General features: G+C 45.6%; 1 long non-coding RNA gene across 2 annotated transcripts; it reads left to right on the top strand.

Moving 5' to 3' along the window:
* The first annotated feature begins 878 nt into the window (after nt 1-878).
* Nucleotides 879-8,273, top strand: LOC133393504 (uncharacterized). Of its 2 annotated transcripts, none has more exons than XR_009766208.1 (3): nt 879-1,905; nt 5,467-5,537; nt 5,658-8,273. It is a non-coding gene; the product is annotated as an uncharacterized LOC133393504 (long non-coding RNA). The 2 variants fall into 2 exon arrangements; XR_009766209.1 differs by lacking the exon at nt 879-1,905 and adding an exon at nt 1,912-2,705.
* The last annotated feature ends 5,272 nt before the right edge of the window (nt 8,274-13,545 follow it).

Here is a 13,545-nt window from a genome sequence, read left to right as displayed (position 1 = left end):
TCGCGTAGGCCATTACGCCAATAATAAAAATAATAATAAGAAGAAGAACTTAGCATAGCAGTCCACACTCGGGGAAAGTTTTTGTTTTGACTTTGTTGCTGCCGAGTCTACCGCTGTGGCGCGACAAATGCACGGAATGCACTCGACCAAAACATGAACCTACCGATCCGAACCCACTCCAAGGCATTGCCGGGCAATCGGCGTCATGATAACTACTCCAAACCAACAAGCAACCAGATTCTGGACGGACAGGTGCAGCACCATACGCGCACCGTAATAAACAAATTCAGAATCCTCTTTTGTATGGATTCAATTCAAAATGTTGTTTCCACTTGCGTCCGCTAGCTGAATTGGAAATAAATGTGCAACATATCACACGCACGTTTGCTTTGATCGTGTGTCTTTTTGATACCTCCAACAGCAGAGCCGATCGCAAAGATGCCAATGCCAATGGTTGTGTTGTCTCTCAGGTAGCGAGATCGAAAATGCATGGCCTTTGTAGCCGCAGCGGATGAAAATGTACCCATCAGAATCAAATAGTTTTGAGGTTTCCAAACGCACACACACACACACAAACACACAAACACGCGCGCGCAAACTCACACACAAACACGCACGCGCAACCAAAACACACACACACACACACACACACACACACGCTCACGCACACATGCATGAACGCGCGCACGCCAGCACGCAAGCACGCACACACAGCTACGCGCGCCCGCGAGCATGAAAGCGCGCACGCCAGCACGCACCCACGAATGCGCGCTCGCGAGCACGCACCCCCGAAGTCGCGTAAGCACGCACTCCCCCTCCCCCAACTAGACCACCCCCCCCCCCCCCTCCACGCATGATCGATTACGGCTACCTTATCGGTAGAACGGTTGGTTCAGCTTTCTTATAGCATCCTCATCCAAAGCGCCAGGCGGGGTGGGGGATCGCGACATGATAGAGTGAACGGCCACTTTCCCCGCGCTGTGTGTGTGTGTGTGACGAGACCCAAAAACTCGAGACAGATTTCGGCACATTAAAAAAAAATTTTATAGTCACTATACATTGTGCTACATGATGCTTAGAAGGTCGTTGAAGCATCAAATATGTTCAAATTAAAAAATATTTGATTAGTGTTAGACGTTCTCCTACGCTTGTTTTAAATAGGCTTCTTCACCTTCAACTGGCAGCGGCATCGAATGGTCTCATCAGCAGCGGCACGAAATAAAATAAACCATCAATACACCTATAACACTTTGAATCCCATTCCAGCTTCTCCCACAGCGTCTCAAGGTCACACACAAATTAATAAATGCTAACACCCACCAATAACAATACACAACCGCAATGCACATATATGAACCAACGCATACACCACAACAACCAATCAGCTGGCGGCGGAAAGCACGGGCAAAGCGCCGTAAGTACAAGTAAGGCAGGGCAGGGTGAGGGAGGGAGAAGAAGCGGACGAAAAAGTGGGCGCCAATATTTTTAAATTTTTTTGACCGTTTTTTTTTGCTCCGCCGCCATAAATAGTTCGTCCATTTCGCCAGCAGATGGTGCTAAACTTGCTCGACCCAGCGCAGGAATCGCTGAAGTCCAGCGCGGGGAACGGGCCAAAATCTGCGCTGGCCAGCGCAGATTTTGGTACATTTTCTGCGCTGGAAACTGCACGCATTTGCGCAGCGGACGCTTATCATTTTTGGTTCTTGCTCTCTAGCTACATTGAGCGAGAGTTTGAGAAGTTTTCGATCGCTTTGCGCAGCGGGTGATGCCCATTTTTCGTCCGCTTCTTCACCCACTTTCACTTGCCCTGCCTTACTTGAGATTCAGCCCGTGCCGCCAGCTGATTGGTTGTTGTGGTGCATGCGTTGATTTATATATGTGCATTGCGGTTGTGTATTGTTATTGGTGGGTGTTAGCATTTATTAATTTGTGTTTGACCTTGAGACGACCCACTGCGCAAAGCGATCGAAAACTTCTCAGCATCTCGCTCAATATAGCTAGAGAGCAAGAACCAATAATGATAAAGCGAGGCGAAAGGATGGGGAAGAGGGGAAGGAGGAAAGAAAGAGAAAGTGGGTGTGAACTATTTTTCGGCCATTATCATTTTTGCATCAACACGGTCGCGTAACCGTAGCAATAGACGATGCGCAATCTTAGATTGCGCATATATTTATCTGTCAAACGGGTCGATTTGATATATTTATCTGTCAAAAAAAATTTATATATCTCCGACATATAATCTTGAAAATTTATGCGCAATCTTGGCGCAATCTGAAAATGTATGGAAATGACGTTTATAGCTCAGGGTTGGCTTCGCGAAATGACTTATGTTTTGATAAAACGAATATATGCGCAATCTGAGACTGCGCATCGTGTATTAATACGGTAACGAAGCTTTTTTGTCAGAAAGAGATAAACACATACAGGGCGCTCTCTCGAACGACCGTAAACGCTTCAATCGATCAAGAGCTTCGATCGGTTCTTCGGACGTTTCTGCTCGCTTTCTCGATCGGTTTCGGTGGAAAGCGAGCTAGAAACCGAGCTCAAAAACTGCTCGATTTTGTTGTGCGGGGATGCGGGAGAAGCTGGATTGAGATGCAAAGTGTTATCGGTGTATTGATGGTTTATTTTATTTCGTGCCGCTGCTGATGAGACCATTTGATGCCCCTGCCAATCGAGGGTGACGATGCCAATTTAAAACAAGCGTAAGAGAACGTCTAACACTAATCTATTTTTTTTTAATTTGAATATGTTTGATGCTTCAACGACCTTCTAAGCATCATGTAGCACAGTGTATAGTGGCTATAATTTTATTTTAATGTGCCGAAATCTGTCTCGAGTTTTCGGGTCTCGACACACACACAGCGCGTGGAAAGTGACCGTTCATTCTATCATCTCCGCGATCCCCCACCCCGCCCGGCGCTAGGGATGAGGATGCGCAACAAGATAGCTGAACCAGCCGTTCTACCGATAAGGTAGCCGTACTCGTTCATGCGGCGGGGGAGGGGGGAGGGATTGGCGGGGGTTGCGCGCTCTCGTTCGTGCGTTCGTGGGTGCGTGTTCGCATGCACGCATTCGTGGGTGCGTGCTGGCGTGCGTGCATACATGCATGTGTGCCTGCGTGCGTGTGTGTGTGCGTGCGGAAACCCCACAACTGTTTGATTCTGATGCGTACATTTTCATCCGCTGCGGCTACAAAGTCGGTTGCATACTTGCGTACTGCCACACCGTCTCCTGCTCGATGTCTCGCATACGCTGCAGGCAGGGGGAAGGATGCACCTCCACGATAAAAAAACACCGTCATGAACCAGCGGAGGACCTAATGGTAGGCGGACTAGGCGGGCGCCGAAGATCTCTAGTCTGTAGTATGCCGTATGTTTACAGAGTATTAGCGACAAGGGCCCCCGGAAAGATGGTCGTTGGGGCCCCTTGGCTGGAGAACTATTTGGGCCCCCCACCCCCCTCATGCCGGCAATAATTTTAGGGCCTGTGACCGATGATCGTAGGGGTCCCATGGCCGAAGCCCCCCCCCCCTCCCACCCTCCGCTGGCAATTTAAGTATACTGTTCAATCTCCCAACAGCTGTGTGCCAATACCCCCTCCTCCCGGTCATTAGTTACCATGTTCCTCTAATCCGCCACTGTCATGAACACCTTCCTTTCTTTGACCGATGGATCATAACATTCCGGAAGAAAACACATTTGGCGAAAGTTTTGCACACACACGCACACTCACACCCATGCGCAGACGGCTCAGCATATCTGTATAATCTACACCATACGAAGGCAAAAGCTTAGTGTAACAAAGTTATGCTTAATGCTTTACACGTCCAGTTCGATGGCAGGCCGCAGGGACTGCCAGTGAACGTTCCAGTATGCCGGTTTCACAATCAGCTTGCGTTCTTGATGCCGGCGGAACGGAAAGCTGATGAAAATCAGCGCTGGACTGAACGAGTTAATGCGAATTAAGGTTCTGCGCGTTGCACAGCAAACCCTCCAACGTGAGCTAGCGATTCCTTAGTCATTTTTACATTGCAACAATTGAACTCATTGCGCCTTTTTTTTATTTGTGAAAATGTGAATTGTTAACGGCTTTTAAAGCGCCACAACAACTCGCGAGCATTGACCACACGCGAGAAAGAGATGGCGCTATGGCGATTAGAATGAGGCGGAGCCAGGGACGGGTAGCTCGACGAGCTGCTTGACAAATTTGCCGTTGGAGGGAAAAAGAAGGCATGATAAAATTCTCCGAACGTCATGATTTCTTCCGTCGCTTTGAACAGCGGGGAATGTCTAATTAGGCTAAGTGCTATAAGCGAAAGGCCACGGGAGTGACAAAATGCTGACAAATTTTTCAAAATGTGAGCTTTTGTCACTTTTTTGAGCTTTTGTCAAAATTTTGTGACCTGGAGCCAAGGTGGATTTAAAAATATCAGGTGGTGGACTCTAGTGCATTTTGACAATTCGTCACTTGACGTAAGGTCCCCAGGATTCAAACTTTGTTTACATTTATTAAATTTGTTCATTTAATATATCTACCAAATTTTTTCGATTAAATATTCTTTAAAAATATATTTTGGACTTTGCGAGTTCTTATTAAACATTAGAACATGGATTAAAGTGTGTTATTTTGTTTTATTCCGTGAATTTATTCCATAATACATTGTGTTTTCGACATTTTTGGAGATAAAAATTAAGAAAACCATTATTTTTTCAATTTTCACATTGATTCCTTATTATCGACGAGCCGCATGGACAATTTACGCGAGATTAGAACTCTTACTCACATGATTTTAAATTTCGTACATAAACAAATCATCAAATCTTTTGTTAATATATCTAATTTTTTCGATAAAAGCAATAGACACACAAAAATGCACATAATAACAAAGAAATCTGTTCTATTGGCTAAGCTTTGTGTGCGGAAACCAATGCTTAACGGTTCTAAAATGACGTAAAGTCCCTCAACTATGGCGACCCCCCAAAGGCCCTAATCCACCACCTGATATTTTTAATCCACCTTGCCTGGAGCAGCCAGGAAAAAAAGTTGACAAAAGTTGACAAAATTTGACGTTCGTGAAAAAGCCTAAACAAACAGCTATTTGGCGCAGTTGTGACCCATTGTTATGATAATAATGCTAAAATGCATGATTCTAATTGATTTATGTACCTAGTTAGTGTTTCTTAAACAAAATATCGATGATATTCAGATGTTGGAGCTTTTTGTCGCTCTTGTGCATGTTTTTGGTGCGGCCACGAGAAAAGCTCTTTTTTGCAGTATAAAAGCAATTTTGACAAAGTTGAAAAAATTTTCAACATTTTTTCAGCTCCGTGGCCACGCGCTATATGAAAAGGTAGCGGGAACATTTGTTACCAAATTGTATGGACGAACTGTCAGACTCAAGTTGCTGGAACATTTTTGTTGGCTGAGAAACAAATTGATTTGTTTCATGTTTACTTGTTGCAGGAACATTTTCGGATGCGTTTGCATACCAAAACGGATACAAAAAAATTTTATCTTAATTTTAAAACATTCTGGTGAGTAAATATTTCTCTCTCTCTATCTCTCTCTCTCTCTCTATCTCTCTCTCTCTCTCTCTCTCTCTCTCTCTCTCTCTCTCTCTCTCTCTCTCTCTCTCTCTCTCTCTCTCTTGTTAGCCTGCTCACAATAGAGCACGTCGATGTGACATGGCCCGGTCAACAACAATTCTCCAGGATGCTTGGTCCCTGGCTGCAGCCTCCCATCCATGCAGACACCCGATATCCGTCAGGTCTCGCTTCACCTGGTCTAGCCATCGAGTTCGCTGTGCTCCCCTACGCCTTATGCCGAACTGGGCATCCTACAGGCAAAGAGCGGGTAATTTTTAACATAGTGTGCGTAAAAACCTAGAGTTAACCCGATGGAAGATTTCCTAGGCTTAAAAAAAGGGGAGGGAACGGGTACCATACAAAATATACGGTGCGCTCTCTCAATGCTCGCGCCCATGCGCGATCATCCTTTCGTGTGCTTGTGTTTGTTTCTTTCGTTCAGCGATCGCTCACACCCCAAATAACCAAGATACCGAAAACGCCACCAATTTCCTGTACTAAAAATCCAGTTGCATCGAACAAAGCCAAAAAACTCTCAGTTTGGTGGGTTAAACCACACATCTACAGAAGCGGCCACTTCAATGTTTGTTAAAGTCAGTTTTTTTTATGCACGGGTAATTCATTTACTCAATATGTATCTACATTCTATGTCTATGTAACACATTTATATTCACGATCAGCTGATGCATTTCGACGGTAAGCCTCTCCGGCTCCATCTTGAAGAGCTCGGCCGGCAGTCCATCGCTGACGGCAGACTTATTGCTCTTAAGCTGCTTGATGGCGCTGGCAATCTCATCCAGAGATGGCGGGGGCACCTCGTCGTCTGTTCCGTTGCTGTCACTGTTGTTACTGCTGTGCTGCTGCTGTGGTGGTTGCCTTGTTCTGCCACTTGCACCAGCCTCTCCTGCCTCTGCTCCATTCAGATGTCCTTCGTAATAGCACTTCCACCTTTCGATCACATCCCGCTCGTCCGTCAGGAGATTTCCTTCCGCATCCCGGCACATTGCGGTTTTAGGAGCAACCCCGCTCCGTGCCTCCTTCAATCTCTGATGGCTTTAGAACAATCGGGTGTCCCCCGACTGAGAGAGCTGCTCCAGCAGCTGTTTGTCTGACTTCAAAACGGCGCTGCTTGGCCTGGAAGAGCAGGGTTTGCTGTTTCCTCAGATCTTCACGTTCTGACGGGTTTCATGCCGTAGCATGCGGGCGCGCGCTGCATTCTTCTCGGATAGTGCTCGTCTGCAGTCTTCGTCGAACCATTCCTTTTTCTCTCTACGTGGTAAGCGGCCGATCTTGTGTTCGGCTGCAGTGCTGATGACTTGTTCCACCATACGCCAGTGGTCTGCGAGGGGCATCGCGGCGATGTTGTTCTCGGCCGGTAGCGCTTCCCCGAGCGCTGTCGCATACCCCTCCGCCATATCAGCATACTTCAACCGGTCCAGGTTGTGCCTTGGGGTGGCCTGACTTCGTTGGTTGTTAACCACGGAGAGTTTCTCCATACGTTTTAACGTCGATACAATCCGAGAAGTGCCTTCTGTCAATCAGATCGATATCGATTTGGGACTTTGAATCACCCTTCGGGTGTCTCTAGGTGTAACTATGACGGCGTGCATGCTGGAAGAAGGTGCTGCGGATGCTCATATGCTTGGAGGAGGCAAAGTTTATCAGCCTGAGGCCGTTGTCATTAGTCAGCTGGTGGACGCTGAAGCTTCAATCGTTGGTTTATATGCCTCCTCCTGTCCGACCTGAGCATTAAGGTCTCCGAAGACGACCTTCACGTTATGTTTAGGACAGCGGTAGTACTCCCTCTCCAGCTGCGTATAGAAAGCCTCCTTCTTGTCATCGGTGCTCCGAAGGTGCGTACTATGCACATTAATATTGCTCAGGATGAAGAATCTGACACGAATTCTCAACCTGCATATCCCTTCGTTCACGGGCCACCACCCCATCACTCTCTGCTGCATCGCACCCGGCACCATGAACGCAGTACCGAGCTCGCGCTTCTCTCCACCGCTCTGGTAGATCGTGCAGTTGCTACGGTACTGGCGCACCGTCACGCCTTTCCAGCATACCTCCTGAAGTGCTACTATTTCGAAACCGCGGGCCCAGACCTCATCGAACGCAATTCGGGTCTTTACATCCGATGAGAGGGTTTTGCAGTTCCATATCCCGAGCTTCCAATCGTAAGTCCTTTTTCCTTGCGTGGGTCTAAATCGATTGGTCCGATACGGTACTTCTTCTTGTTGACTGTGCGTTGCGGTGAAGTTTTTACGAGGGTGATTTGCAAGGCTTATCCTCTAACCTTCAGTCTCGTCGTAGGGCCTACGTTCGTTGGCTTTTTAGAGTCTTGCAGCGAGCCAAGACGGAAGAAGCCAGCGCAGCCCTTCGGGAAGAGACATACGCTGAGGGGATCAATCATCTACCCCTCCAAACTTTCGTGTATAGCTAATTCATATCGAAAAATACTGAAGTATCCTTGGGCTACTGAGTACAAGGGCTAACGAATTTCGAAAACTATGTTGAATCGAATATTTATATCACAAATCCATGGAGCATGTTTGCGCCTATGAGTAGGCAATCCGCTAGACGGATCTAAAACGTGTATATATTGGTGATAGACTTAGGATTAGAATAGGATTAAGGTGTAAGTGAATTGTAAATATGTATAATAAATTAGTCTTAACGTAACCACCGCGATGTTTAGTAGTGAACCGATCGATCCGAAATTAAATTAGTTGTGAGCTATAGAACATTTGGTCCTTCGAACCGGATCTGGAAATTGTGTTAAGTACAGTCACAATTTGTAAGCGTGGGTGGAAAGTTTTGGTAGAAATCGTTCGGCTGTTTGTGATTCACTAAAACATGTTGATGGTTTGTAGACAACTATAAAGATTCTGAACAGCGGGTAGAACTACAAAGTCAATTGAAAGCATTAGAAGGAGCGAAGGATGCGTACGAAGAAGCGAGGGAAAATTTGCTTATTGAAGATGAAGAAGCAGATGAAGTGCAGATGCGAAATGATAGAAGGAATTTCTTTAAAAAGTTTCACCGTGTGAGAGGGTTTATCATGGATCTGTTGAAGACTGATGAAAGTGTGCAGCCGATCGCAAATAGCACGATGGCGAATACGACTACCGCGAGTGTTAAAATGCGTTTACCAAAACTCGAACTTCCGACGTTTGATGGTAACATTAGCCAGTGGGTAACGTATAAGGATTGTTTTGTGTCATTAGTGCATGATGTGGCTGAGCTACCGGATGTATCCAAACTTCAGTATCTTTTAGCTTCGCTGAAGGGAGAAGCTGCATTACAGTTTGAGCATGTGCCACTGGAGGAGAAAAGCTACGCGTCAACCTGGGACATCCTGTTGCAGAGATACGACGACAATAAGCAGCTGCGAAGGGAATAGTTTAAAGCGGTTGTCCAGCTGGAACCGATGAGTGCCGCAACGTCATCTGAATTAACCAAAATTGTTAACGAAACACGACGACTAGTTCAAGGAATGAAACGGCTGGAAGAACCAACGCAGCATTGGAATACGCTGCGTACGACACTGGTAATGTGCAAATTCGATAGCACCTAGCACTAATTGCGTAACTAACAGCACTGGTGTGGATTCGCGGAAGTGATAATGAAGAGTTACCAGCTAGGGCGTTGCTAGACCAAGGTTCGCAGTCTAACTTTATTACTGAACGACTGGCACAACAACTAAAATTGAAGAGATTGCGAATGTCCAGACCGTTATTAGGAATTGGTGCAGTGGCAGTTACTGCAACCAGCATGGTTTCTACTAGCATTAGATCGCGTGTTTCCGATTTCCAAGCAGGATTGCAATTTTTGGTGTTACCGAAGGTTACATCCGACTATCAGAGTTAAATGGTAGAAGTCAATCGATGGAACATACCATCAGGTATAGTTCAGGTATAGATCCAACGTTTAAAAAGCCAGAGCGAATTGATATTCTAATAGGAGCCGGCTTGTTTGCAGAGTTGCAGGGTGAAGGAAAAATAAGGTTGGCGTCATATCTTCCTCGATTGCTCGAAACAAAGTTAGGCTGGATTGTCATCGGGAACATGACAGAAGCTATTGAGGACAATTTCAACGAAATCATTGCGGGATGTGCGATAGATGATGATTTTAATGCTGCAATGGAAAGGTTAGTAAGATTGGAAGATATTCCTAAGGAGAAGATTTTGTCAACAGAGGAGCAACTATATGAAGAATGGTATGATAAAACAACACGACGAAATGAAGATGGGAAATATATACTACAGTTGCCAAAGAAGGACAACTATAAAAGGGAAATAGGAGAATCATATGATCAATTTCTCTAAAACGATTCGGAGCAGTAGAGCGGCAAATGAAGAGGGATACATGCTTGAGCGAAGAATATCATAATTTTATGGATGAATATCTTGAATTAGGTCACATGACAAAGGTAACCGATGAGCGGAACAAACAGAGTATACAATACTATTTACCTCATCATGCCGTATGGAAGCTAAACAGCACAACTACCAAGTGCAGGGTCGTGTTTGATGCTTCGTGCAAAACAGACAGTGGAAGGTGTTTCAACGATATTTTGTTGACCGGACCTCAATTGCAAGACGATCTTATCTCTATTTTATTGCGCTTTCGATTGAACAAAGTAGCAATGGTAGCCGATGTGGAGAAAATGTATCGGCAGGTGTTGATAGATGAGAAGGATCGAGAGCTGCAGTGCTTTTTTAGGCGATCACATGAGGCAGAGCCAGTGGGTACATTTAAACTAAACACTGTCACATATGGAACCGCAATTTACTCTCACCATCTTTAAAGGCTCGCCTTAAAGTTCTTATTGCCAGGTACGGGCAATAAGAACTTTAAGGCGAGCCTTTGAAGATGGTGAGTGAATTTCCGGCGTCAAAACGATGGTACAACGATTTCTATGTTGATGATTTGATTTCGGGTGCCGAATCTGCAGATCAAGCAAAACTAATACGACAAGACGTGGTCGAAATGTTGGCAAAGGCAGGATTTAAGCTCCGGAAATGGGTTTTAAACATGGTAGAAGCATTAAAGGGAATTCCAAAGGAAGATCTAGCCAAGACAGATGTGCATGTATTAAATGTGGGAGAAAGCATGGTCAGTACATTAGGAGTAATATGGGAGCCGAGGACGGATATAATGAGAGTACGAGTTCCTAGCATCATGTTGTCATCCAGTGCTACCAAACGAAATGTAATGGGTGCGATCGCAAGGATGTACGATCCTCTGGGATTTGTGGACCCCGTTAAAATGGTGGCAAAAATCTTTATGCAGCAATTATGGAAGCTGAAAGATGTTAATGGAATTTCTTGGCCTTGAAATAAAGAGTTGCCGGAAGGCTTGAGTCGTGAATGGACAAATTTTGCAACCCAACTTCATGTGCTGCAAGATGTAAAGCTTCCACGGTTGGTGTGCTCAAGTGAGACGATTGAGTGCCATATATTTTGTGATGCATCTGAGCGTGGATATGGTGCATGTTTGTATGTGCGGAATGTAGACCCGTCGGGAGCAGCGAAGGTGCAGCTGCTGATCTCTCGATCCAAGGTTGCTCCATTGGCAAAGCGTTTGACCATTGCGAGATTAGAGTTGTGTGCAGCGCTGTTAGGAAGCCGTCTATGGGACTTTTCAAGAAAGGGGAGGCTGCGTGGAGGGCCGTGTTTCCTATGGACTGATTCTATGACAACATGGCATTGGATCCAGTCCCCTCATCATATGTGGAAAACTTTTGTGGGCAATCGCACGACAAAGGTCCAATTGTTGACCGCTGGATGTAATTGGCGACATGTACCTGGAGTAGACAATCCAGCCGATTTAGTGTCGAGAGGATGTGAACCATCGCGATTAATTAATAATGCGCTTTGGTGGTCGGGGCCTACTTGGCTATCAGAAGCTGAAGAAAAATGGCCAACATTGCCCGAAGCAAGAGCAATATCAACAGGCGAAGAAAGGAAGGTGTAGTTAATAGCCTCCTCAGTTAATCAAGAGGCATTTGTTGACTGGTCGTTCAATCGTTATTCATCTTTCGCTAAGCTTCGTCTAATAGTAGGTTACTGCTTAAGGTGCCTACAAGGTGTGCGAATGCGATCGAAGAGAGAGTCAAAACAGCATGGATCTTCAGTAGTTCAATACGAGACGCTAATCCTCACCACAGAAGAACGTTTGCGATCAGAGCGGGTATTGTGTCGACTAGCTCAGAAACAATGTTTTGAAAAGGAATTAAGTTATCTCCCAAGTAGGAAGGAAATTCCCCAGTCATCCATTGAGAGGGTATAAGCCATTTATCGACGCAGAAGGGATCATTCGGTTAAATGGAAGGTTACAAAATGCACGCATGGGTTTTTTTTTCTTTGGCTCAACAACCGATGTCGGTCAAGGCCTGCCTGTACCCACTTGTGGGCTTAGGCTTTCAGTGACTAATTGATCCCCCCCCCATAGCAGGATAGTCAGTCCTACGTATGGCGGCGCGGTCTATTTGGGGATTGAACCCATGACGGGCATGTTGTTAAGTCGTACGAGTTGACGACTGTACTACGAGACCGGCTCGCATGGGTATAGAAGCAAAAAATCCAATAGCTGTGCCAAAAAACCATTTGTTGGGAAGAATGCTGGCTGAACATTATCACCTAAAACAATTGCACGCTGGACTACAAACAACTCTGACTGCGATTAGACAACGATTCTGGATATTTGGGGCAAGATCGATAGTGAAGAAAGTATGCCACAAATGTATTAGGTGCTTCAAATGTAATCCAAAGGGAGTGGTTCAAACAATGGCCGATCTTCCTGCAAATCGAGTAACAGAAGCAAGACCATTGGTGATATCGGGAGTGGACCTGTATAGATTGCGGACCTGTATAGATCAAGGCACAACATCGAAGAGGAGCACCGACAAAGGCATTTGTAGCCGTTTTTGTTTATTTTGTAACTCGAGCCGTTCATTTGGAATTAGTATCCGACCTAAGCACTCCAGCCTTCTTGGCTGCACTCAGGAGATTTGTTGCAAGACGAGGGTTGGTGACGGAGCTGCATTCAGACAATGGAACCTACTTTAAGGGAGCAGCAAACGAGCTACATCAAGTATATGAAATGCTATGCTCGCTAAAGCATAGAGAAGAGGTTTCATCATGGAGTGCGGAAAATACAATCCAGTGGAAGTTCATCCCACCTCGTGCCCCACACTTTGGTAGATTGTGGGAAGCTGCCGTAAGATCAATGAAATTTCATCCAATAAGAGTTCTTGGAAATGCTTCAGCATCGTACGAAGACATGACCACCCGCTGCGCAAAGCGATCGAAAACTTCTCAGCATCTCGCTCAATATAGCTAGAGAGCAAGAACCAATAATGATAAAGCGAGGCGAAAGGATGGGGAAGAGGGGAAGGAGGAAAGAAAGAGAAAGTGGGTGTGAACTATTTTTCGGCCATTATCATTTTTGCATCAACACGGTCGCGTAACCGTAGCAATAGACGATGCGCAATCTTAGATTGCGCATATATTTATCTGTCAAACGGGTCGATTTGATATATTTATCTGTCAAAAAAAATTTATATATCTCGGACATATAATCTTGAAAATTTATGCGCAATCTTGGCGCAATCTGAAAATGTATGGAAATGACGTTTATAGCTCAGGGTTGGCTTCGCGAAATGACTTATGTTTTGATAAAACGAATATATGCGCAATCTGAGACTGCGCATCGTGTATTAATACGGTAACGAAGCTTTTTTGTCAGAAAGAGATAAACACATACAGGGCGCTCTCTCGAACGACCGTAAACGCTTCAATCGATCAAGAGCTTCGATCGGTTCTTCGGACGTTTCTGCTCGCTTTCTCGATCGGTTTCGGTGGAAAGCGAGCTAGAAACCGAGCTCAAAAACTGCTCGATTTTGTTGTGCGGGTGGTTCCGCCTCATCCCCTCGCCTGAGTGCTCTATC

Source organism: Anopheles gambiae, chromosome 3 (genome assembly GCF_943734735.2).
Source record: "Anopheles gambiae chromosome 3, idAnoGambNW_F1_1, whole genome shotgun sequence".
Taxonomy (NCBI): domain Eukaryota; kingdom Metazoa; phylum Arthropoda; class Insecta; order Diptera; family Culicidae; genus Anopheles; species Anopheles gambiae.
This window is presented reverse-complemented; position numbering and strand designations above follow the sequence as displayed.